This window comes from Arachis hypogaea, chromosome 6 (genome assembly GCF_003086295.3).
Source record: "Arachis hypogaea cultivar Tifrunner chromosome 6, arahy.Tifrunner.gnm2.J5K5, whole genome shotgun sequence".
Classification (NCBI taxonomy): domain Eukaryota; kingdom Viridiplantae; phylum Streptophyta; class Magnoliopsida; order Fabales; family Fabaceae; genus Arachis; species Arachis hypogaea.
This window is the reverse complement of record NC_092041.1, coordinates 40,136,317-40,163,692: the sequence shown is the minus strand read 5'-3', so window position 1 is coordinate 40,163,692 and position 27,376 is coordinate 40,136,317. Positions and strand designations below refer to the sequence as shown.

Below are 27,376 nucleotides of genomic sequence, written 5' to 3'. Positions count from 1 at the left end.
GGTCCAACATGAGAAAGTAATTCTAGTATGATCTCCTCATCCCTTTTCCAAGGTTCAAAGGAGATCCAATTATGGAGAGTTTTTTTTCCAAGACAACTAACCAATTGAATTAAGATCGAAAGCTTTCTAGTAAGATCAAGAGAAAAGAAAAAGAAGAAGAATGAAAACTATAATTGATCCATCAAATTACAACAGAGCTCCCTAACCCAATGAAAGGGGTTTAGTTGTTTATAGCTCTAGGAATGAAAAATGGCAGAAAAGAAGAATCCATGCTAGAAGTATAGAAAAGTAAATATGCAGAGAGTAGTTCCCAAAAGTGCTAATCTTCTCTCTAGTTCAAAACTACTCCTCATGATCTTCTAGTGAGTTCTTCAAGTCATGGATGTGGGCTCTGGACCTTGAGTTGAAGCAATTCTCCTCTTTAGTGGGCCCAGCTTGCAGAGAAATATGAATTAGGCTTGGGCATTTAGTGAGATTAACATTGAGTATCATTTTGGGTGCGAGAACGTTAGTGGCATTCACTTTTTCCACTAACATTCCACCCTTATATACCCATGTTAATCTCAACGTTAGAAATCTTAACGTGACTTCTAACGTTTCCTACTCAATCCTTGGCCAATGTTAATGGGACTCACTTTTCTCATTAACGTTGGCTTGTGCCCCTTTTCGCAAGCGTTAATGGGAATCACTTTTCCCATTAACGTTGCTTGCCTCCTTGCCCCTACGTTAGATCTCACGTTAGCTTGGCTAACATAGCTCTTAACGTGGGTATCTATCACCTTCGAGAGCGTTAGTGACATTCACCTTTGTCACTAACGCTCAAATTGCCTTAAGTCCCTATGTTAGAACCCACGTTAACTAGGTTAACGTGGCTCTTAACATAGTAATGAAGCCATCTCCCAACGTTAGTGACAAAAGTGAGTGTCACTAACGTTGGTTCTTTGAACCCAACTCCACGTTAACTTTCACGTTAACAATCTTAACGTGAGAGTTAACGTAGGCAATGCTAATGATCTAACGTTAGTGACAAAAGTGAGTGTCACTAACGTTGGCGTTGTTGATCCTCTTCCACGTTAGAGTTCACGTTAACTAAGTTAACGTGACTCTTAACGTGGGGCATTGCCTAGTTTCCCAACGTTAGTGGTGTTCACTTTTACCACTAACGTTGAGGAGAAACGTTATTGGAGTTCATGTTTCTCGTTAACGTGGAGTCTTCTTTTTCTTCTATGTTAAGTACCACGTTAACTTAGTTAACGTGGCTCTTAACGTAAGCTATGAATCGCTTCGCAGGCGTTATTGGTGATCGCTTTTCTCATTAACGTTGCAAGCTCTTTGCCATCCCACGTTAGTAGTCACGTTAACTAAGTTAACGTGAATGCTAACGTGGTTCTTTCATGCTTCATTTGTCCTGAAATCAAGCAATTAAAGTGCATCAAAGCTCTAGCCAAAGTCATGAGATTATGCATCATCAAGTTATCATGCAATTCTAGCAAAAATCTCATGAAATCATGCAAAATTCACAATAGTTGCTTAAATGAAGGTGTAAGTGTATTTTCACCCAAAACTTGCCTTATTCACTAGGAAAATGCATGAAACAACCCTAAAACAGTAAAGAAAATGTCAGTGAAACTGGCCTAGATGCCCTGGCATCAAAGAACCACGCCCCAAATCCTAAGGCAGCCCAAGCCTACAGAGAGAAGGGCGGTTCCCTTGAAGATAAGATGACCTCACTTGAAGATAAGATAAAGATAAGATAACTAACATATCTTATCTAAGAAGGTCACTCTATGCCATTATAAATACACTGGAGCACCCAGGTATAACTCATACTTTGATTCTACATAAAACCTGCTTAATACCCTTGCTAACTTAAGCATCGGAGTCCCTTGCAGGTACCACCACCCTCCGGTGACAAAGGATCAGCAGCATTGCCAGTCCAACAAATCGGACCTGACAGCTCCGGCCGCCACGCACACGCCAGACCCGTCACCACCGATCAGTACAGAAGATCTTGTCCGAGATCGACCTACAGTTTCAGGTACTTTTATGAGTCTTGGTCGTGGCCCTAAGCACATTGTTTTCCAGTATTACCACCGGATACATAAATGCCACAGACACATGACTGGGTGAACCTTTTCAGATTGTGACTTAGCTTTGCTAAAGTCCCCAGTTAGAGGTGTCTAGAGCTCTTAAGCACACTCTTTTTGCTTTGGATCACGACTTTAACCACTCAGTCTCAAGCCTTTTACTTGGACCTGCATGCCACAAGCACATGCTTAGGGACAACTTGATTTAGCCGCTTAGGCCTGGATTTTATTTCCTTGGGCCCTCCTATCCATTGATGCTCAAAATCTTGGATCCTTTTTACCTTTGCCTTTTGGTTTTAAGGGCTATTGGCTTTTTCTGCTTGCTTTTTCTTTTTCTTTTTTTTGCCACTTTTTTTTTCACAAGCTTTTGCTATTCACTGCTTTTTCTTGCTTCAAGAATCAAATTCATGATTTTTCAGATTATCAATAGCATTTCTCTTTGTTCATCATTCTTTCAAGAGCCAACAATTTTAACATTCATAAACAACAAGATAAAAAATATGCACTGTTCAAGCATTCATTCAGAAAACAAAAATTATTGTCACCACATCAATATAATTAAACTAAATTCAAGGATAAATTCGAAACTTATGTACTTCTTATTCTTTTGATTTAGAAACATTTTTCATTTAAGAGAGGTGAAGGATTCATGGAATTATTTATAGCCTTAAGACATAGTTACTACATACTAATGATCATGTAGGAAAGACACAAATATAGATAAACATTAAGCATAAAAACCAAAAAACAGAGAAATAAGAACAAGGAATGAGTCCACTTCAGTGATGGTGGCGCTTTCTTCTTGAAGAACCAATGATGTCCTTGAGCTCTTCTATGTCTCTTCCTTGCCTTTGTTGCTCCTCCCTTATTGCTCTTTGATCTTCTCTAATTTCATGGAGAATGATGGAGTGCTCTTGATGTTCCACCCTTAATTGATTCATATTGTAACTCAAGTCTTCTAGAGAAGTGTTGAGTTGTTCCCAATAATTGTTGGGAGGAAAGTGCATCCCTTGAGGCATCTCCAGAATTTCTTGGTGATGAGTTTCCTCATGCGTCTCTTGGGATCCATGAGTGGGCTCTCTTGTTTGCTCCATCCTCTTCTTAGTGATGGACTTATCCTCCTCAATGGGGATGTCTCCTTCTATGATAACTCCAGCTGAGTAACATAGATGGCAAATAAGATGAGGAAAAGCTAGCCTTGCCATGGTGGAGGACTTTTCGGCTATTTTGTAGAATTCAAGGGAGATGACTTCATGAACTTCTACTTCCTTTCCATTCATGATGCTATGAATCATGATGGCCTGATCCACAGTAACTTCGGATCGGTTGCTAGTGGGGATGATGGAGCGTTGGATGAACTCCAACCATTCTCTAGTCACAGGCTTGAGGTCCAGTCTTCTTAATTGAACCGGCTTGCCTTTGGAGTCTCTTTTCCATTGAGCTCCTTCCACACATATGTCCATAAGGACTTGGTCCAACCTTTGATCAAAGTTGACCCTTCTAGTGTAGGGGCGTGCATCTCCTTGCATCATGGGCAAGTTGAATGCTAACCTCACATTTTTTGGACTAAAATCTAAGTATTTTCCCCGAACCATTGTAAGATAATTCTTTGGATTCGGGTTCATACTTTGATCATGGTTCCTAGTGATCCATGCATTGGCATAGAACTCTTGAACCATTAAGATTCTGACTTGTTGAATGGGGTTGGTCTGAACTTCCCAACCTCTTCTTTGGATCTCATGTCGGATCTCCGGATACTCATTTTTCTTGAGTTTGAAAGGGACCTCAGGGATTACCTTCTTCTTGGCCACAACTTCATAGAAGTGGTCTTGATGGGCTTTGGAGATGAATCTCTCCATCTCCCATGACTCGGAGGTGAAAGTTTTTATCTTCCCTTTCCCTTTTCTAGAGGTTTCTCTGGCCTTAGGTTCCATCAATGGTTATGGAAAAACAAAAAAGCTATGCTTTTACCATACCAAACTTAGAATATTGCTCGCCCTCGAGCAGAGAAGAAAGAATAGATGAAGAAGAAGAAGATATGGAGGAGAGGGAGAGAGTTTAGTGTTTCAGCCAAGGAGGAGAAGAGAGGGTTGTGTTGTGTGAAAATGAAGAAGAATGGATGGGTTTATATAGTAGAGAGAGAGGGGTTAAGGTCTGGCCATATTGGGTGGGTTGGGTGGGAAAATGGGATTTTGAATTTTGAAGGTAAGTGGGGTTTATGGGGAAGAGTGGATGGATGTGAGTGGTAAAGAGGTGATGGGGAAGAGAGATTGAGGTGATTGGTGAAGGATTTTGGAGAAGAGTGTTATTGGATTGTGTGAAGAGGAGAGAAGGTGAGTTGAGGTAGGTGGGGATCCTATGGGGTCCACAGATCCTAAGATGATCCTGTGGGGTCCACAGATCCTGAGGTGTCAAGGATTATCATTCCTGCACCAATGAGGCATGTAAAACGCCCTCTGCATGTAATCCTGGCGTTTAACGCCAGATTGATGCTTGTTTCTGGCGTTAAACGCCAGTTCCATGCTTGTTTTGGGCGTCCAATGCCAGTCTGCATCATGTTTCTAGCGTTGAACGCCAGCTTTCCTTAGTGTGCAATCCTGGCATTTAAACGCCAGATTGCTGCATGTTTCTGGCGTTCAACGCCAGATCCATGCTCTGTTCTGGCGTTGAACGCCAGCCAGATGCTCCTTACTGGCGTTTAAACGCCAGTAAGCTCTTCCTCCAGGGTGTGCTTTTTCTTCTGCTATTTTTTATTCTATTTTTAATTTTAGTATTTATTTTGTGACTCCACATGATCATGAACCTAATAAAACATAAAGAAAAATAAAATAAAAATAAAATTAGATAAATAAAAATTGGGTTGCCTCCCAATAAGCACTCCTTCAATGTCATTAGCTTGACAGTGGGCTCTCATGGAGCCTCACAGGTGATCAGGTCAATGTTGTAGACTCCCAACACCAAACTTAGAGTTTGGATGTGGGGATTCAACACCAAACTTAGAGTTTGGTTGTGGCCTCCTAACTCCAAACTTAGAGTTTGATTGTGAGGGCTCTGTTTGACTCTGTACTGAGAGAAGCTTTTCATGCTTCTTCTCCATTGTTAAAGAAGAACACCCTTGGGTCTTAAACATAAGGTAGTCCCTATTCAATTGAAGGACTAATTCTCCTCTGTTAACATCTATCACAGCTCCTGCTGTGGCTAGGAATGGTCTTCCAAGGATGATGCATTCATCCTCCTCCTTGCTAGTGTCTAAGATTATGAAATCAGCAGGGATGTAAAGGCCTTCAACCTTTACCAACACGTCCTCTACCAATCCATAAGCTTGTCTTACTGACTTGTCTGCCATTTGCAATGAGAATATGGCAGGCTGTACCTCAATGATCCCCAGCTTCTCCATTATAGAGAGTGGCATAAGATTTATGCCTGACCCTAGATCACACAGAACCTTCTCAAAGGTCATGGTGCCTATAGTACAAGGTATTAAGAATTTTCCAGGATCTTATCTCTTTTGAGGTAAAGTTTGCTGAATCCATGTATCTAGTTCATTAATGAGCAAGGGAGGTTTACCTTCCCAAGTCTCATTACCAAACAATTTGGCATTCAGCTTCATGATGGCCCCTAGATATTGAGCAACTTGCTCTCCAGTTACATCTTCATCCTCTTCAGAGGAAGAATAGTTTTCAGAGCTCATGAATGGCAGAAGGAGGTTTAATGGAATCTCTATGGTCTCTATGTGAGCCTCAGATTCCTTTAGGTCCTCAATAGGGAGCTCCTTCTTACTTGAGAGACGTCCCATGAGGTCTTCCTCATTGGGGTTCACGTCCTCTCCTTCCTCTCTAGGTTCGGCCATTTTGATTATATCAATGGCCTTGCACTCTCTTTTTGGATTCTCTTCAGTATTGCTTGGAAGAGTACTAAGAGGAGTTTCAGTGACTTTCTTACTCAGCTGGCCCACTTGCGCCTCCAAATTTCTTATGGAGGACCTTGTTTCACTCATGAAACTTAAAGTGGCTTTAGACAGATCAGAGACCAAGTTTGCTAAATTAGAAGTGCTCTCCTCAGAATTCTCTGTCTGTTGCTGAGAAGATGATGGATAAGGCTTGCTTTTGCTGAGCCTATTTCTTCCACCATTATTAAAGCCTTGTTGAGGCTTTTGTTGATCCTTCCATGAGAAATTTGGATGATTTCTCCATGATGAATTATAGGTTTTTCCATAAGGTTCACCCATGTAATTTACCTCTGCTATTGCAGGGTTCTCAGGATCATAAGCTTCTTCTTTAGAAGATGCCTCTTTAGTACTGTTGGATGCATTTTGCCATCCATTCAGACTTTGAGAAATCTTGTTGACTTGCTGAGTCAACATTTTGTTCTGAGCCAATATGGCATTCAGAGCCTTAATTTCAAGAACTCCCTTCCTCTGAGGCGTCCCATTACTCACGGAATTCCTCTCAGAAGTATACATGAATTGGTTATTTGCAACCATGTTAATGAGTTCTTAAGCTTCTGCAGGCATTTTCTTTAGGTGAATGGATCCACCTACAGAATGGTCCAGTGACATCTTAGAGAATTCAGATAGGCCATAATAGAATATATCCAAAATGGTCCATTCAGAAAGCATGTCAGAAGGACATCTTTTGGTCATCTGCTTGTATCTTTCCCAAGCTTCATAGATGGATTCACCATCTTTTTGTTTGAAGGTATGAACATCCACTCTAAGCTTGCTCAACTTTTGAGGAGGAAAGAATTTAGCCAAGAAGGCCGCGACCAGCTTATCCCATGAGTCCAGGCTATCTTTAGGTTGTGAATCCAACCATATTCTAGCTCTGTCTCTTGCAGCAAAGGGGAAAAGCATGAGCCTGTAGACTTCAGGATCTACTCCATTAGTCTTAACAGTCTCACAGATCTGCAAGAACTCAGTTAAAAACTGGTAGGGATCTTCTGATGGAAGTCCATGAAACTTGCAGTTCTGTTGCAGTATAGCAACTAGTTGAGGTTTAAGCTCAAAATTGTTTGCTCTAATGACAGGGATTGAGATGCTTCTTCCATCAAACTTGGAAGTAGGTGTAGTATAATCACCAAGCATCCTCCTTGCATTATTATTTTCGGCTGCCATCTCCTCTTCTTTTTCGAAAGTTTCTGTAAGGTTGTCTTTGGATTGTTGTAATTTAGCTTCTCTTAGTTTCCTCTTCAGAGTCCTTTCAGGTTCAAGGTCTGCTTCAACAAGAATGTTCTTGTCCTTGCTCCTGCTCATATAAAAAAGAAGGAAACAGAAAATAATAATAGGGATCCTCTTTACCACAGTAGAGAGATTTCTTTATGTTAGTAGAAGAAGAAAGGAATAGAAGAAGGAAAATGTAAGAATCCAAACACAAGGGTGAAGATAGGTTCAGATTCTTGAGATGAAGATAAGTGTTAGTAACTAAATAAATAAATAGAAGAAGATGAGAGGGAGAGAATTCGAAAATAAAATTTTGAAAAAGGGTTAGTGATTTTCGAAAATTAAGAGAAGAAATAAAATTAAAATTAATCTTTGAAACAATTAATTAATTAAAAAGAATTTTGAAAAAGGGTGAGATATTTTCGAAAATTAGAGAGAGAAAAGTAGTTAGGTGGTTTTGAAAAAGATAAGAAACAAACAAAAAGTCAATTAGTTAGTTGAGAAAGATTTGAAAATCAAGTTTGAAAAGATAAGAAGTTAGAAAAGATATTTTAAAATTAAATTTAAAAAAAAGAAATAATTTTAAAAGATATGGTAAAAAGATATGATTTTTAAGAAAAATATATTTTGAAAAATATTTAATTTTTAAAATTAAAATTGATTACTTGACTAACAAGAAACTAAAGGATATGATTCTAGAATTTAAAGATTGAACCTTTCTTAACAAGAAAGTAACAAATTTCAAATTTTTGAATCAATCACATTAATTGTTAGTAAAATTTCATTTTTTTTGAAATAAAGATAAGAAAAAGATTTTGAAAATATTTTTAAATTTTCGAAAATCATAAGATAAAAATGAAAAAGATTTGATTTTTGAAAAAGTTTTGAAAAGATAGGATTTTTAAAATTGAAAATTTGACTTGACTTATAAGAAATAGCTAAGTTTTAAAATTTTTTGACTAAATCAACTCAAATTTTCGAAAATTATGAGCAATTTAAGGAAAAGATATTTTTTTATTTTTGAATTTTTAATGATGAGAGAGAAAAACACAAATATGACCCAAAACATGAAAATTTTGGATCAAAACACATGATGTATGCAAGAATACCATGAATGTCAAGATGAACACCAAGAACACTTTGAAGATCATGATGAACATCAAGAACATATTTTTGAAAAATTTTTGATGCAAAGAAAACATGTAAGACACCAAACTTAAAACATGACACAAGACTCAAACAAGAAACACACAAAATTTTTTTTTTCTTTTGATTTTATTAAATTTTTTTGGTTTTTTTTTTGAAAATAATTTTTAGAAAAAACGAAAAAAGGAGAAAAAATTTTTTTGAAAAGATTTTTGAAAACTTTTTGAAAAGAAAATGACCTAATATGAGCAACAAGATGAACCATCAGTTGTCTAAACTCAAACAATCCCCGGCAACAGCGCCAAAAACTTGATAGGCAAAATTGTGATTTCTGATAATGGCATTCAAGTCGTTCTCTCCCTGGTAATGGTGCCAAAAACTTGGTGCATGATACCATGGTCCAAACATAACTTCACAACTTCGCACAACTAACCAGAAAGTGCACTGGGTCGTCCAAGTAATAAACCTCACGTGAGTAAGGGTCGATCCCATGGAGATTGTTGGTATGAAGCAAGCTATGGTCATATTGTAAATCTCAGTTAGGCGGATAATAAATGATTATGGAGTTTTCGAATAATAATAACAAATAAACAGAAAATAAAGATAGAAATACTTATGTAAATCATTGGTGGGAATTTCAGATAGGCATATGAAGATGTTGTGCTCCTTTTGAAACTCTGCTTTCCTATTGCTTTCATCCAATCCTTTTTACTCCTTTCCATGGCAAGCTGTATGTAGGGCATCACCGTTGTCAATGGCTACATCCCATCCTCTCAGTGAAAAAGGTCCAAATGCTGTGTCACAGCACGGCTAATCATCTGTCGGTTCTCGATCATGTCGGAATAGAATCCATTGATTCTTTTGTGTTTGTCAACACGCCCAACAATCGCGAGTTTGAAGCTCGTCACAGTCATTCAATCCCTGAATCCTACTCGGAATACCTGATGAGCGGATAATTTATACGCTTTTTGGCATTGTTTTTAGTATGTTTTTAGTGTGTTTTAGTTAGTTTTTAGTATATTTCTATTAGTTTTTAGTTAAAATTCACTTTTTTGGACTTTACTATGAGTTTGTGTATTTTTCTGTGATTTCAGGTATTTTTTGGCTGAAATTGAGGGACTTGAGCAAAAATCTGATTCAGAGGCTGAAAAGGACTGCAGATGCTGTTGGATTCTGACCTCCCTGCATTCGAAGTGGATTTTCTGGAGCTACAGAAGCCCAATTGGCGCGCTCTCAACGGCGTTGGAAAGAAGACATCCTGGGCTTTCCAGCAATATTTAATAATCCATACTTTGCCCGAGATTTGATGGCCCAAACCGGCGTTCCAAATCAGCTCAAAACTGCCCGGCGTTAAACGCCGGAACTGGCACAAGAATGGGAGTTAAACGCCCAAACTGGCACAAAAGCTGGCGTTTAACTCCAAGAAGAGTTTCTACACGAAAATGCTTCAATGCTCAGCCCAAGCACACACCAAGTGGGCCCGGAAGTGGATTTTTATGTAATTTACTCATCGTTGTAAACCCTAGGCTACTAATTCTCTACAAATAGGACCTTTTACTATTGTATTTTTATCTTTGGATCATTTTAGATCTTTTGATCATCTTTGGACGCCTAGTTCTTAGATCATTGGGAGGCTGGCCATTCGGCCATGCCTAGACCTTGTTCTTATGTATTTTCGACGGTGGAGTTTCTACACACCATAGATTAAGGTGTGGAGCTCGGCTGTATCTCGAGAATTAATGCAATTACTATTGTTCTTCTATTAAATTCCTCTTGTTCTTATTCCAAGATATTCATTCGCACTCAAGAACTTGATGAATGTGATGATTATGTGACGCTCATCATCATTCTCACTTATGAACGCGTGCCTGAGAACCACTCCCGTTCTACAAGCAAACAAGGCTTGAATATTTATCTCTTGGATCCCTTAATCGGAATCTTCGTGGTATAAGCTAGAATTGATGGCGGCATTCAAGAGAATCCGGAAGGTCTAAACCTTGTCTGTGGTATTCTGAGTAGGATTCAATGATTGAATGACTGTGACGAGCTTCAAACTCGCGATTGTGGGGCGTTAGTGACAGACGCAAAAGAATCACTGGATTCTATTCCGACATGATCGAGAACCGACAGCTGAATAGCCGTGCTGTGACAGGGTGCGTTGAACATTTTCATGAGAGGATGGGAGGTAGCCACTGACAACGGTGAAACCCTACATACAGCTTGCCATGGAAAGGAGTAAGAAGGATTGGATGAAGATAGTAGGAAAGCAGAGAGACGGAAGGGACAAAGCATCTTCATACGCTTATCTGAAATTCTCACCAATGAATTACATAAGTATCTCTATCCTTATTTTATATTCTATGTTATCCTCCATAACCATTTGAGTTTGCCTGACTGAGATTTACAAGGTGACCATAGCTTGCTTCATACCAACAATCTCCGTGGGATCGACCCTTACTCCCGTAAGATTTATTACTTGGACGACCCAGTGCACTTGCTGGTTAGTTGTGCGAAGTTGTGAAATTATGTATGTACCATGGTATTGAGCACCAAGTTTTTAGATTCATTACCGAGGATTATTTGAGTTGTGAAAAGTAGAGATCACAATTTCGTGCAACCAAGTTTTTGGCGCCGTTGCCGGGGAATTGTTGAGTTTGGACAACTGACGGTTCATCTTGTTGCTTAGATTGGGTATTTTTTTTCAGAGTTCTTAAGAATGAATTCTAGTGTTTCAAGGTGATGTTCTTATCATCACCAAAGCTGATTGGTCTTCATCAATTTAGCTCTTGAATGCAATGTCCTGCTGAACCTTGGCTAGCCATGTCTAATTCCTTTAGACTGAAGCTTTAGACTAACATTGCATGATTCCTGGAATTTTCAGTAAGAATTTTGATATCTTTATTTTCTTTTTCCACTTAATTTTCGAAAAATCCAAAAAAAAATTACAAAATCATAAAAACTAAAAATATTTTATGTTTCTTGTTTGAGTCTAGTGTCTCATCTTAAGTTTGGTGTCAATTGCATGTTTCTGTTCTTCTTGCATTTTTCGAATTCATGCATGTGTCTTCATTAATCTTCAAGTTGTTCTTGATGATTTCCTTGTTCTGATCTTTAAATTCTCTTGTCTTAAGTGTTTTGTTGTTTCTCATATGCATTCTCATTTTGTTAGTGTCAGTAGTATACAAACTGCTAAGTTTGGTGTCTTGCATGCATTGTTATTTGAATTTAGTTGCATTTTGATTATTCCTCATTATTAAAAATCCAAAAAATTTTTTTATTTGTGTCTTTTCAAGTCAATAATACAGAGAATTGAAGATTCAGAACATACTGCAGAGGAATTACACAGAAAAAGCTGGGCGTTCAAAACGCCCAGTGAAGAAGACAAACTGGCGTTTAAACGCCAGCCAGGGTGCCTGGCTGGGCGTTTAACGCCCAAAAGGGTAGTGCTTTGGGCGTTAAACGCCAGAATGTGCACCATTCTGGGCGTTTAACGCCAGGATGGCACAAGAGGGAAAATTTTGTTTTTAATTCAAACTTTTTCAGGTTTTCAAAATTTTTCAAAATCAAATCTTTTTCAAATCAAATCTTTTCAATCAAATCTTTTTCAAAATCAATTTCTTCCCATTTTCAAAAATACTTGCTATCAATTAATGATTTGATTCAACATTTCAAGTATGTTGCCTTTTCTGTTGAGAAAGGTTTAATGTTTGAATCATATCTTTTCTTGTTAGCTAAGTCGTTAATTTTCAAAATCAAATCTTTTTAAATTGTTTTTCAAATCATATCTTCTCAATCACATCTTTTTAAAACCATAACTTTTCAATCATATCTTCTTAATAACATCTTTTTCAAAATAGTTTTCAATCATATCTTTTTAATTTCTAATTTCAAAATCTTTTTCAAAAATCACTTGATTTCTTTTCCACCCTTGGTTTTCGAAAATCAATTAGTGTTTTTCAAAATGTTTTTTTATCTCTTACTTAATTTTCGAAAATTTCTTCCCCTCTTCCCACATCCTTCTATTTATGGACTAACAATATTCCTTAATGCACAATTCGAACTCCATCTTTCCTTGATAAGTTTGAATTTTCTACCTCTTCCTTCTATTTTTCATTTCCTCTGACACATCAAGGAATCTCTATACTGTGACATAGAGGATTCTATATTTTCTTGTTCTCTTCTATTTCATATGAGCAGGAGCAAAGACAAAAGTATTCTTGTTGAGGCTAATCCTGAACCTGAAAGGACCTTGAAGCGAAAGCTAAGAGAAGCTAAAGCACAATTCTCTGTAGAAGACCTAACAGAAATCCTCAAAAAAGAAGACATGGCAGCCGAAAACAACAACAATGCCAACAATGCAAGGAAGGTGCTGGGTGACTTTACTGCACTTACTCCCGACTTCTATGGGAGAAGCATCTCTATCCTTGCCATTGGAGCAAACAACTTTGAGCTTAAGCCTCAATTAGTTTCTCTAATGCAACAGAATTGCAAGTTCCATGGACTTCCATTGGAAGATCCTCATCAGTTTTTAGCTGAATTCTTGCAAATCTGTGACACTGTCAAGACCAATGGGGTTAACCCTGAGGTCTATAGACTTATGCTATTCCCTTTTGCTGTAAGAGACAGAGCTAGGATATGGTTGGACTCACAACCTAAAGAAAGCCTGAACTCTTGGGAAAAGCTAGTCAATGCCTTCTTGGCAAAGTTCTTTCCACCTCAAAAATTGAGTAAGCTTAGAGTGGAAGTCCAAACCTTTAGACAGAAGGAAGGTCGAATCCCTCTATGAAGCTTGGGAAAGATACAAACAATTGATCAGAAAGTGTCCTTTTGACATGCTTTCTGAATGGAGCATCATAGGTATTTTCTATGATGGTCTATCTGAACTGTCCAAGATGTCTTTGGATAGCTCTGCTGGAGGATCTCTTCATCTGAAAAAGACGCCTACAGAAGCTCAAGAGCTCATTGAAATGGTTGCAAATAACCAATTCATGTATATTTCTGAAAGGAATCCTGTGAACAATGGGACAAATCAGAAGAAGGGAGTTCTTGAGTTTGATACTCTAAATGCCATATTGGCTCAGAACAAGATATTGACTCAGCAAGTCAATTTGATTTCTCAAAGTTTGTCTGGCATGCAAGCTGCACCAGGCAGTACTAAGGATGCTTCATCTGAAGAAGAAGCTTATGATCCTACGAACCCTTCAATGGAAGAGGTGAATTACATGGGAGAACCCTATGGAAACACCTATAATTCTTCATGGAGAAATCATCCAAATCTCTCATGGAAGGATCAACAGAGACCTCAGCAAGGTTTCAACAACAATAATGGTGGAAGAAATAGGTTTAACAATGGCAAGCCTTTTCCATTATCTTCTCAGCAACAGACAGAGAATTCTAAGCAGAGCCACTCTGACTTAGCAACCATGGTCTCTGATCTAATCAAAACCACTCAAAGTTTCATGACTGAAACAAGGTCCTCCATTAGAAATTTGGAGGCACAAGTGGGACAGCTGAGCAAGAAAATTACTGAACTCCCTCCTAGTACTCTTCCAAGCAATACAGAAGAGAATCCAAAAGGAGAATGCAAGGTCATCAACATGGCCGAACTAGGAGAGGAGGAAGAGGCAGTGAACGCCACTGAGGAAGACCTCAATGGACGTCCACTGGCCTCCAATGAGTTCCCTAATGAGGAACCATGGGAATCTGAGTCTCACACTGAGACCATAGAGATTTCATTGGATTTACTTCTGCCAATCATGAGCTCTGATGAGTATTCTTCCTCTGAAGAGGATGAATATGTCACTGAAGAGCAAGTTGCTAAATACCTTAGAGCAATCATGAAGCTAAATGACAAGTCATTTGGTAATGAGACTTGGGAAGATGAACCCCCTTTGCTCACCAAAGAACTGGATGACTTGTCTAGGCAAAAATTACCTCAAAAGAGACAAGATCCTGGGAAGTTTTCAATACCTTGTACCATAGGCACCATGACCTTTAAGAAGGCTCTGTATGACCTAGGGTCAAGTATAAACCTCATGCCTCTCTCTGTAATGGAGGAGCTAGGGATCTTTGAGGTGCAAGCTGCAAGAATCTCACTAGAGATGGCAGACAATTCAAGAAAACAAGCTTATGGACTTGTAGAGGATGTTTTGGTAAAGATTGAAGACCATTACATCCCTGCTGATTTCATAGTCCTAGAGACTGGGAAGTGCATGGATGAATCCATCATCCTTGGCAAACCCTTTCTAGCCACAGAAAAGGCTGTGATTTATGTTGACAGAGGAGAATTGCTCATTCAAGTGAATGAAGAATCCCTTGTATTTAAGGCTCAAGGATACCCTTCTGTCACCATGGAGAGAAAGCATGAAGAGCTTCTCTCAAAACAGAGTCAAACAGAGCCCCCACAGTTAAACTCTAAGTTTGGTGTTGGGAGGCCACAACCAAATTCTAAGTTTGGTGTTGAACCCCCACATTCAAACTCTAGGTTTGGTGTTGGGAGGTTCCAACATTGCTCTGAGTATCTGAGAGGCTCCATGAGAGCCGACTGTCAAGCTATTGACATTAAAGAAGCGCTTATTGGGAGGCAACCTAATGTTATCTTTAATCTATTTTCCTTTGTTATTTTATGTTTTCTGTAGGTTGATGATCATGGGAAGTCACAAAATCAATTAAAAAAGCAAAAACAGAATGAAAAAACAGAAAGAAAAATAGCACACCATGGAGGAAGACCTTGCTGGCGTTTAAACGCCAATAAGAGCAGCAAATGGGCATTTAACGCCCAGTCTGGCACCATTCTGGGTGTTTAACGGCAGAAAGGGGCACCAGACTGGCGTTAAACACCAGGAAAGGGCAAGAAGTTGGCGTTAAATGCCAGAAATGGGCACCAGCCCGGCGTTTAACGCCAGAATTGGCACAGAGAGCATTTTTGCTCGCCACTTGGTGCAGGGATGACTTTTCCTTGACACCTCAGGATCTGTGGACCCTACAGGATCCCCACCTTCCCCACCACCCTCTCTCTGCTTCTTTACCCATTCACCAATCACCTCAACCACTCTTCCCCAAAAACCCCTCACCTATCAAATCTCATCTTTCTCTTCACCACTCACATCCATCCTTCATAAAACCTCACCTATCTCACCATTCAAATTCAAACCACTTTCCCTCCCAAACCCACCCATTCATAACCGAACCCTACCCCCTCTCCACCACTATATAAACCCATCTTCACTCCTTCATTTTCACACAACCTAAACACTACTTCTCCCCCTTTGGCCGAACCACAAAGCCATCTCCATCTCTTCTATTTCTTCTTCTTCTACTCTCTTCTTTCTTCTTTTGCTTGAGGATGAGCAAACCTTTTAAGTTTAGTGTGGTAAAAGCATTGCTTTTTTTTCCATAATGATGAGCGGATAATTTGTACGCTTTTTGGCATTGTTTTTAGTATGTTTTTAGTATGATCTAGTTAGTTTTTAGTATATTTTTATTAGTTTTTAGTTAAAATTCACTTTTTTGGACTTCAATATGAGTTTGTGTGTTTTTCTGTGATTTCAGGTATTTTCTGGCTGAAATTGAGGGACCTGAGCAAAAATCTGATTCAAAGACTAAAAAGGACTGCAGATGCTGTTGGATTCTGACCTCCCTGCACTCGAAGTGAATTTTCTGTAGCTACAGAAGTCCAATTGGCGCGATCTCAACGGCGTTGGAAAGTAGACATCCTGGGCTTTCCAGCAATATATGATAGTCCATACTTTGCCCAAGATTTGATGGCCCAAACCGGCGTTCAAAGTCACCCTCAGAAATCCCAGCATTAAACGCCGGAACTGGCACCAAAATGGGAGTTAAACGCCCAAACTAGCACTAAAGCTGGCGTTTAACTCCAAGAGGAGTCTCTACACGAAAATGCTTCATTGCTCAGCGCAAGCACACACCAAGTGGGCCCGGAAGTGGATTTTTATGTCATTTACTCATCTCTGTACACCTTAGGCTACTAGTTCTCTATAAGTAGGACCTTTTACTATTGTATTGAGATATCTGGGTAGTTATCTTTGTTCTGATGCTATCTTAGATCATTGGGAGGCTGGCCATTCGGCCATGCCTAGACCTTGTTCTTATGTATTTTCAACGGTGGAGTTTCTACACACCATAGATTAAGGTGTGGAGCTCTGCTGTACCTCGAGTATTAATGCAATTACTATTGTTCTTCTATTCAATTCCGCTTGTTCTTGTTCTAAGATATCACTTGTTCTTCAACTTGATGAATGTGATGATCCGTGACACTCATCATCATTCTCACCTATGAACGTGTGACTGACAACCACCTCCGTTCTACCTTCGATTGGGTGAATATCTCTTGGATTCCTGATACACGATGCATGGTTGATCGCCTGACAGTCGAGTGCTCGCCTGACAACCGAGCCAGCCATTCCGTGGGATCAGAGTCTTCGTGGTATAGGCTAGAACTGATGGCGGCATTCAAGAGAATCCGGAAGGTCTAACCTTGTCTGTGGTATTCTGAGTAGGATTCAATGATTGAATGACTGTGACGTGCTTCAAACTCCTGAAGGCGGGGCGTTAGTGACAGACGCAAAAGAATCACTGGATTCTATTCCGGCCTGATCGAGAACCGACAGATGGATAGCCGTGCCGTGACAGGGTGCGTTGAACATTTCCACTGAGAGGATGGGAGGTAGCCACTGACAACGGTGAAACCTTTGCTTAAGCTTGCCATGGAAAGGAGTAAGAAGGATTGGATGAAGATAGTAGGAAAGCAGAGAGACAGAAGGGAAGGCATCTCCATTCGCTTATCTGAAATTCCCACCAATGAATTACATAAGTATCTCTATCTTTATCTTTATGTTTTATGCGTTTATCACCATACCCATTTGAGTTTGCCTGACTAAGATTTACAAGGTGACCATAGCTTGCTTCATACCAACAATCTCTGTGGGTTCGACCCTTACTCGCGTAAGGTTTATTACTTGGACGACCCAGTACACTTGCTGGTTAGTTGTGCGAAGTTGTGTTTATGCCATGGAAAGGAGTGAGAAGGATTGGATGAAGACAGTAGGAAAGCAGAGAGACAGAAGGGAAAGCATCTCCATTCGCTTATCCGAAATTCCTACCAATGAATTACATAAGTATCTCTATCTTTATCTTTATGTTTTATGCGTTTATCACCATACCCATTTGAGTTTGCCTGACTAAGATTTACAAGGTGACCATAGCTTGCTTCATACCAACAATCTCTGTGGGATCGACCCTTACTCGCGTAAGGTTTATTACTTGGACGACCCAGTACACTTGCTGGTTAGTTGTGCGAAGTTGTGTTTATGCCATGGTATTGAACACCAAGTTTTTGGATTCATTACCGGGGATGATTTGAGTTGTGAAAAGTATTGATCACAATTTCGTGCACCAAGTTTTTGGCGCCGTTGCCGGGGATTGTTCGAGTTTTTGGCAAGCTTTTGGTCCGGTAACATCAGTGCCAAATTTCTGATCCGGCAACAACACCAAGTTTTTGGCGCCGTTGCCGGGGATTGTTGAGTTTGGACAACTGACGGTTCATCTTGTTGCTTAGATTAGGTATTTTTTTTCGAAATTCTTGAAGATGAATTCTAGAGTTTCATGATGATTTGTTGAAATCTGGCTGGCTGTGAAGCCATGTCTAATTTCATTGGACCGAGGTTTCAACTTATCATCACAAGAGCTTGTTGATTTCTATCAATCTTGCTTTTGGAGCAGTGATCTGCTAAGGCTTGGCTAGCCATTGGCCATGTCTAGTGTTTTGGACCGAAGCTTTCCTTGAAAGCTTGGCTGGCTTTGAAGCCATGTCTAATTCCTGGACCGGAGTCTTAGACTAGCATTGCACTGATTCCTGGAATTCTCATTAAGAATTTTGATACCTTTTTCCACTAGATTTTCGAAAAAGCACAAAAAAATTACAAAATTATAAAATCCAAAAATATTGTATGTTTCTTGTTTGAGTCTAATGTCTCATTTTAAGTTTGGTGTCAATTGCATGCATTCATTCATGTGTCTTAAGGATCTTCAAATAATTCTTGATGATTTCTTACTCTAATCTTTGAATTCTCTTGACTTGAGTGTTTTGTGTGTCTCATATGCATTCTCATTAGTGTCAGTAGTATACAAACTGCTAAGTTTGGTGTCTTGCATGCATTGTTATTTGATTCTTGTTGCATTTTGATTTTTCCTTATTATTGAAAATCCAAAAATATTTTTTTTATTTGTGTCTTCTCAAGTCAATAATACAGAGAATTGAAGATCAAGAACATACAGCAGAGGAATTACACAGAAAAAGCTGGGCGTTCAAAACGCCCAGTGAAGAAGGACAGACTGGCGTTTAAACGCCAGCCAGGGTACCTGGTTGGGCGTTTAACGCCCAAAAGGGTATAGTTTTGGGCGTTAAACGCCAGAATGTACACCATTCTGGGCGTTTAACGCCAGGATGGCACAATGGGGAAGATTTTGTTTTCAATGCAAATTTTTTTTCAAGTTTTCAAAACCTTTTCAAAATCAAATCTTTTTCAAATCATATCTTTTCAATCATATGTTTTCAAAATCAATTTCTTTCTATTTTTAAAAATACTTGCTATCAATCAATGATTTGATTCAACATTTCAAGTATGTTGCCTTTTCTGTTGAGAAAGGTCTAATGTTTGAATCATATCTTTTCTTGTTAGCCAAGTCATTAATTTTCAAAATCAAATCTTTTTAAAATGTTTTTCAAATCATATCTTCTCAATCACACTTTTTTTTAACTAATCATATCTTCTTAACCACATCTTTTTCAAAATAGTTTTCAATCAAATCTTTTTTATTTCTAATTTCAAACTCTTTTTCAAAATTCACTTGATTTCTTTCCCACTTTTATTTTTCGAAAATCAATTAGTGTTTTTCAAAATGTTTTCAAAATCTTTTACTTGATTTTCGAAAATTACTTCCCTTCTTCTCACATCCTTCTATTTTATGGACTAACACTATTCCTAAATGCAAAATTCGAACTCCATCTTCTTTGATAAGTTCGAATTTTCTACTTCTGCCTTCTATTTTTCTTTTCCTCTGACACCTCAAGGAATCTCTATACTGTGACATAGAGGATTCCACATTTCCTTGTTCCCTTCTCTTTCTTATGAGTAGGAGCAGAGACAAAAGCATTCTTGTTGAGGCTGACCCTGAACCTGAAAGGACCTTGAAGCGAAAGCTAAGAGAAGCTAAGGCACAATTCTCTGTAGAGGACCTAACCGAATTCTTCAAAGAAGAAGAACAAATGGCAGCCGAAAACAACAACAATGCCAACAATGCAAGGAAGGTGCTGTGTGACTTTACTGCACCTACTCCTAACTTTTATGGGAGAAACATCTCTATCCCTGCCATTGGAGCAAACAACTTTGAGCTTAAGCCTCAATTAGTTTCTCTAATGCAACAGAATTGCAAGTTCCATGGACTTCCATTGGAAGATCCTCATCAGTTCTTAGCTGAATTCTTGCAAATCTGTGACACTGTCAAGACTAATGGGGTTGACCCTGAGGTCTACAGACTTATGCTATTCCCTTTTGCTGTAAGAGACAGAGCTAGGACATGGTTGGATTCACAACCTAAAGAAAGCCTGAACTCTTGGGAAAAGCTAGTCAATGCCTTCTTGGCAAAGTTCTTTCCACCTCAAAAAATTGAGTAAGCTTAGAGTGGAAGTCCAAACCTTCAGACAGAAGGAAGGAGAATCCCTCTATGAAGCTTGGGAAAGATACAAACAATTAATCAAAAAGTGTCCTTCTGATATGCTTTCTGAATGAAGCATCATAGGTATTTTCTATGATGGTCTCTCTGAACTATCCAAAATGTCTTTGGATAGCTCTGCTGGAGGCTCTCTTCATCTGAAGAAGACGCCTACAGAAGCTCAAGAGCTGATTGAAATGGTTGCAAATAACCAATTCATGTACACTTCTGAAAGAAATCCTGTAAACAATGGGACTAGTCAGAAGAAAGGAGTTCTTGAGATTGACACTCTGAATGCCATATTGGCTCAGAACAAAATATTGACTCAACAAGTCAATATGATTTCTCAAAGTCTGTCTGGAATGCAAAATGCACCAAGCAGTACTAAGGAGGCTTCATCTGAGGAAGAAGCCTATGATCCTGAGAACCCTTCAATGGAAGAGGTGAATTACATGGGAGAATCCTATGAAACACCTATAATCCTTCATGGAGAAATCATCCAAATTTCTCATGGAAGGATCAACAGAGACCTCAACAAGGTTTCAACAATAATAATGGTGGAAGAAACAGGTTTAGCAATAGCAAGCCTTTTCCATCATCTTCTCAGCAACAGACAGAGAGTTCTAAGCAGAATACCTCTGACTTAGCAACCATGGTCTCTGATCTATTCAAAACCACTCAAAGTTTCATGACTGAAACAAGGTCCTCCATTAGAAACTTGGAGGCACAAGTGGGTCAGCTGAGCAAGAAAATTACTGAACTCCCTCCTAGTACTCTTCCAAGCAATACAGAAGAAAATCCAAAAGGAGAGTGCAAGGCCATCAACATGGCCGAATTTTGGGGGGAAGGAGAGGCAGTGAACGCCACTGAGGAAGACCTCAATGGACGTCCACTGGCCTCCAATGAGTTCCCCAATGAGGAACCATGGGAATCTGAGGCTCAAAATGAGACCATAGAGATTCCATTGAACTTACTTCTGCCATTCATGAGCTCTGATGAGTATTCTTCCTCTGAAGAGGATGAGTATGTCACTGAAGAGCAAGTTGCTAAATACCTTGGAGCAATCATGAAGCTAAATGACAAGTTATTTGGAAATGAGACTTGGGAGGATGAACCCCCTTTGCTCACTAAAGAACTGGATGACTTGTCTAGGCAGAAACTACCTCAAAAGAGACAGGATCCTGGGAAGTTTTCAATACCTTGTACCATAGGCACCATGACCTTCAAGAGGGCCTTGTGTGACTTAGGGTCAAGTGTAAACCTCATGCCTCTCTCTGTAATGGAGAAGTTAGGGATCTTTGAGGTGCAAGCTGCAAAAGTCTCACTAGAGATGGCAGAAAACTCAAGAAAACAAGCCTATGGACTTGTAGAGGATGTTCTGGTTAAAGTTGAAAACCATTACATCCCTACTGATTTCATAGTCCTAGAGACTGGGAAGTGCATGGATGAATCCATCATCCTTGGCAGACCCTTCCTAGCCACAGCAAAGGCTGTGATTGATGTTGATAGAGGAGAGTTGATCATTCAAGTGAATGAAGAATCCTTGGTGTTTAAGGCTCAAGGATATCCCTCTGTCATAATGGAGAGGAAGCATGAAGAGCTTCCCTCAAAACAGAGCCAAACAGAGCCCCCACAGTCAAACTCTAAGTTTGGTGTTGGGAGGCCACAACCAAACTCTAAGTTTGGTGTTGAACCCCCACATTCAAACTCTAAGTTTAGTGTTGGGAGGTTCCAACATAGCTCTGAGCATTTCTGAGGCTCCATGAGAGTCCTCTGTCAAGCTAATGACATTAAAGAAGCGCTTGTTGGGAGGCAACCCAATGTTTTATAATTAACTATTTTCTTTTGTTATTTTATGTTTTTTGTAGGTTGATGATCATGAGAAGTCACAAAATCAATGAAAAAAGCAAAAACAGAATGAAAAATAGAAAGAAAAACAGCACACCCTGGAGGAAGAACCTGCTGGCGTTTAAACGCCAGTCAGGCTAGCAAATGGGCGTTTAACGCCCAGTCTGGCACCATTCTGGGCGTTTAACGCCAGAAAGGGGCACCAGACTGGCGTTAAACGCCAGAAAAGGGCAAGAAGCTGGCGTTAAACGCCAGAAATGGGCACCAGCCCGGCGTTTAACGCCAGAAATGGCTAGAAACGCAGTTTTGCTTGCCATTTGGTGCAGGGATGACTTTTCCTTGACACCTCAGGATCTGTGGACCCCACAGGATCCCCACCTACCCCACCACTCTCTCTCTTCTTCACCCATTCACCAATCACCTCAACACCTCTTTCCCAAAAACCCTTCACCTATCAAATCCCATCTTTTTCTTCACCATTCACATCCATCCTTCATAAAACCCCACCTACCTCACCATTCATATTCAAACCACTTTCCCACCCAAACCCACCCTCAATTGACCGAACCCTACCCTTCCCCCACTCCTATATAAACCCTCCTTCACTCCTTCATTTTCACACAACATACACACCACTTCTCCCCCTTTTGGCCGAACACAAAGCCATTCCCTTCTTCCTCATTTCTTCTTCTTCTACTCTCTTCTTTCTTCTTTTGCTCGAGGATAAGCAAACCTTTTAAGTTTGGTGTGGTAAAAGCATTGCTTTTTGTTTTTCCATAACCATTTATGGCATCCAAGGCCGGAGAAACCTCTAGAAAGAGGAAAGGGAAGGCAAAAGCTTCCACCTCCGAGTCATGGGAGATGGAAAGATTCATCTCAAGGGTGCATCAAGACCACTTCTATGAAGTTGTGGCCTTGAAGAAGGTGATCCCCGAGGTCCCTTTTTCACTCAAAAAGGGTGAATATCCGGAGATCCGACATGAGATCCGAAGAAGAGGTTGGGAAGTTCTTACCAACCCCATTCAACAAGTCAGAATCTTAATGGTTCAAGAGTTCTATGCTAATGCATGGATCACCAAGAACCATGATCAAAGTGTGAACCCGGATCCAAAGAATTATCTTACTATGGTTCGGGGGAAATACTTGGATTTTAGTCCGGAAAGTGTAAGGTTGGCATTCAATTTGCCCATGATGCAAGGAGATGAACACCTTTACACTAGAAGGGTCAACTTTGATCAAAGGTTGGACCAAGTCCTCACAGTCATAAGTGAAGAGGGCGCCCAATGGAAGAGAGATTCAAGAGGGAAGCCGGTTCAATTGAGAAGGCATGACCTCAAACCCGTGGCTAGAGGATGGTTGGAGTTTATCCAACGCTCAATCATTCCCACTAGCAACCGGTCCGAAGTTACCATAGACCGGGCTATCATGATTCATAGCATCATGATTGGAGAAGAATAGAAGTTCATGAGGTTATAGCTCAAGAGCTTTATAAAGTGGCGGACAAGTCCTCTACCTTGGCAAGGTTAGCCTTCCCTCATCTCATTTGTCACCTCTGTTATTCAGTTGGAGTTGACATAGAGGGAGACACCCCTATTGATGAGGACAAGCCCATCACTAAGAAGAGGATGGAGCACACAAGAGACCCCACTCATCATGAGATCCCTGAGATACCTCAAGGGATGCACTTTCCTCCACAAAACTATTGGGAGCAACTAAACACCTCCCTAGGAGAATTGAGTTCCAACATGGGACAACTAAGGGTGGAGCATCAAGAACACTCCATCATCCTCCATGAAATTAGAGAAGATCAAAGAATCATGAGAGAGGAGCAACAAAGACAAGGAAGAGACATTGAGGAGCTCAAGCACTCCATAGGATCTTCAAGAGGAAGAAAGAGCCGCCATTACTAAGGTGGACCCGTTCTTTAATTTCCTTGTTCTTTATTTTCCTGTTTTTTGAATTTTAGTGCTTATGTTTGTCTATGTTTGTGTCTTGTGATCATTAGTGTCTTAGTGTCTATGCCTTAAAGTTATGAATGTCCTATGAATCCATCACCTTTCTTGAATGAAAAATGTTCTTAAATGAAAAATAAAGAATTGCATGAATTTTGAATTTTATAACAGTTTAATTATTTTGATGTGGTGGCAATACTTTTGATCTCTGAATGTATGCTTAAACAGTGCATATGTCTTTTGAATTTGTGGTTCATGAATGTTGGCTCTTGAAAGAATGATGAAAAAGGAGACATGTTACTGAGGATCTGAAAAATCATAAAAATGATTCTTGAAGCAAGAAAAAGCAGTGAATATAAAAAAAAAGAGAAAAACGAAAAAAAAGGAAAGAAAAAGAAAAGAAATAAGGTTGTGATCCAAGGCAAAAAGAGTGTGCTTAAGAACCTTGGACACCTCTAATTGGGGACTCTAGCAAAGCTGAGTCACAATCTGAAAAGGTTCACCCAATTATGTGTCTGTGGCATGTATGTATCCGGTGGTAATACTGGAAGACAGAGTGCTTTGGGCCACGGCCAAGACTCAATAAGTAGCTATGTTCAAGAATCATCATACTTTACTAGGAGAATCAATAACACTATCTGGATTCTAAGTTCCTAAAGAAGCCAATCATTCTGAATTTCAAAGGATAGAGTGAGATGCCAAAACTATTCAAAGGCAAAAAGCTAAAAGCCCCGCTCATCTAATTAATACTGATCTTCATAGATGTTTTTGGAATCCATTGCATATTCTCTTCTTTTTATCTTATTTGATTTTCAGTTGCTTGGGGACAAGCAACAATTTAAGTTTGGTGTTGTGATGAGCGGATAATTTGTACGCTTTTTGGCATTGTTTTTAGTATGTTTTTAGTATGATCTAGTTAGTTTTTAGTATATTTTTATTAGTTTTTAGTTAAAATTCACTTTTCTGGACTTTACTATGAGTTTGTGTGTTTTTCTGTGATTTCAGGTATTTTCTGGCTGAAATTGAGGGACCTGAGCAAAAATCTGATTCAGAGACTAAAAAGGACTGCAGATGCTGTTGGATTCTGACCTCCCTGCACTCGAAGTAGATTTTCTGGAGCTACAGAAGCCCAATTGGCGCGCTCTCAACGGCGTTGGAAAGTAGACATCCTGGGCTTTCCAGCAATATATGATAGTCCATACTTTGCCCAATATTTGATGGCCCAAACCGGCGTTCAAAGTCACCCTCAGAAATCCCAGCGTTAAACGCCGGAACTGGCACCAAAATGGGAGTTAAACGCCCAAACTGGCACTAAAGCTGGCGTTTAACTCCAAGAGGAGTCTCTACACGAAAATGCTTCATTGCTTAGCCCAAGCACACACCAAGTGGGCCCGGAAGTGGATTTTTATGTCATTTACTCATCTCTGTACACCTTAGGCTACTAGTTCTCTATAAGTAGGACCTTTTACTATTGTATTGAGATATCTGGGTAGTTATCTTTGTTCTGATGCTATCTTAGATCATTGGGAGGCTGGCCATTTGGCCATGCCTAGACCTTGTTCTTATGTATTTTCAACGGTGGAGTTTCTACACACCATAGATTAAGGTGTGGAGCTCTGCTGTACCTCGAGTATTAATGCAATTACTATTGTTCTTCTATTCAATTCCGCTTGTTCTTGTTCTAAGATATCACTTGTTCTTCAACTTGATGAATGTGATGATCCGTGACACTCATCATCATTCTCACCTATGAATGTGTGACTGACAACCACCTCCGTTCTACCTTCGATTGGGTGAATATCTCTTGGATTCCTGATACACGATGCATGGTTGATCGCCTGACAACCGAGTGCTCGCCTGACAACCGAGCCAGCCATTCCGTGAGATCAGAGTCTTCGTGGTATAGGCTAGAACTGATGGCGGCATTCAAGAGAATCCGGAAGGTCTAACCTTGTCTGTGGTATTCTGAGTAGGATTCAATGATTGAATGACTGTGACGTGCTTCAAACTCCTGAAGGCGGGGCGTTAGTGACAGACGCAAAAGAATCACTGGATTCTATTCCGGCCTGATCGAGAACCGACAGATGGATAGCCGTGCCGTGACAGGGTGCGTTGAACATTTCCACTGAGAGGATGGGAGGTAGCCACTGACAACGGTGAAACCCTTGCTTAAGCTTGCCATGGAAAGGAGTAAGAAGGATTGGATGAAGATAGTAGGAAAGCAGAGAGACAGAAGGGAAGGCATCTCCATTCGCTTATCTGAAATTCCCACCAATGAATTACATAAGTATCTCTATCTTTATCTTTATGTTTTATGCGTTTATCACCATACCCATTTGAGTTTTCCTGACTAAGATTTACAAGGTGACCATAGCTTGCTTCATACCAACAATCTCTGTGGGATCGACCCTTACTCGCGTAAGGTTTATTACTTGGACGACCCAGTACACTTGCTGGTTAGTTGTGCGAAGTTGTGTTTATGCCATGGAAAGGAGTGAGAAGGATTGGATGAAGACAGTAGGAAAGCAGAGAGACAGAAGGGAAAGCATCTCCATTCGCTTATCTGAAATTCCTACCAATGAATTACATAAGTATCTCTATCTTTATCTTTATGTTTTATGCGTTTATCACCATACCCATTTGAGTTTGCCTGACTAAGATTTACAAGGTGACCATAGCTTGCTTCATACCAACAATCTCTGTGGGATCGACCCTTACTCGCGTAAGGTTTATTACTTGGACGACCCAGTACACTTGCTGGTTAGTTGTGCGAAGTTGTGTTTATGCCATGGTATTGAACACCAAGTTTTTGGATTCATTACCGGGGATGATTTGAGTTGTGAAAAGTATTGATCACAATTTCGTGCACTACATAACCATTTATAGCATCCAAGGCCGGAGAAACCTCTAGAAAGAGGAAAGGGAAGGCAAAAGCTTCCACCTCCGAGTCATGGGAGATGGAGAGATTCATCTCAAGGGTGCATCAAGACCACTTCTATGAAGTTGTGGCCTTGAAGAAGGTGATCCCCGAGGTCCCTTTTCAAACTCAAAAAAGGTCAACTTTAATCAAAGGCTGGACCAAGTCCTCATGGATATCTGTGTGGAAGGAGCTCAATCCAAACAAGAGATCCCACTCATCATGAAATCCCTAAGGTACCTCAAGGGATGCACTTTCCTCCACAAAACTATTGGGAGCAAATCAACACCTCCCTAGGAGAATTGAGTTCCAACATGGGACAACTAAGGGTGGAGCACCAAGAACATTCCATCCTCCTCCATGAGATTATAGAAGATCAAAGAATCATGAGAGAGGAGCAACAAAGGCAAGGAAGAGACATTGAGGAGCTCAAGCACTCCATAAGATCTTCAAGAGGAAGAACAAGCCGCCATCACTGAGGTGGACCCGTTCTTTAACTTCCTTGTTCTTTATTTTTCTGTTTTTCGAAAAATTA

At 39.9% G+C, this 27,376-nt stretch overlaps 2 non-coding genes across 2 annotated transcripts; one reads left to right on the top strand and one right to left on the bottom strand.

Moving 5' to 3' along the window:
• The first annotated feature begins 6,699 nt into the window (after nucleotides 1-6,699).
• LOC112699638 (small nucleolar RNA R71) lies at nucleotides 6,700-6,807 on the top strand. The gene has a single exon (XR_003152581.1). It is a non-coding gene; the product is annotated as a small nucleolar RNA R71 (small nucleolar RNA).
• Nucleotides 6,808-20,084: 13,277 nt separating this feature from the next.
• LOC112699703 (small nucleolar RNA R71) lies at nucleotides 20,085-20,192 on the bottom strand. The gene has a single exon (XR_003152645.1). It is a non-coding gene; the product is annotated as a small nucleolar RNA R71 (small nucleolar RNA).
• Nucleotides 20,193-27,376: the final 7,184 nt, after the last annotated feature.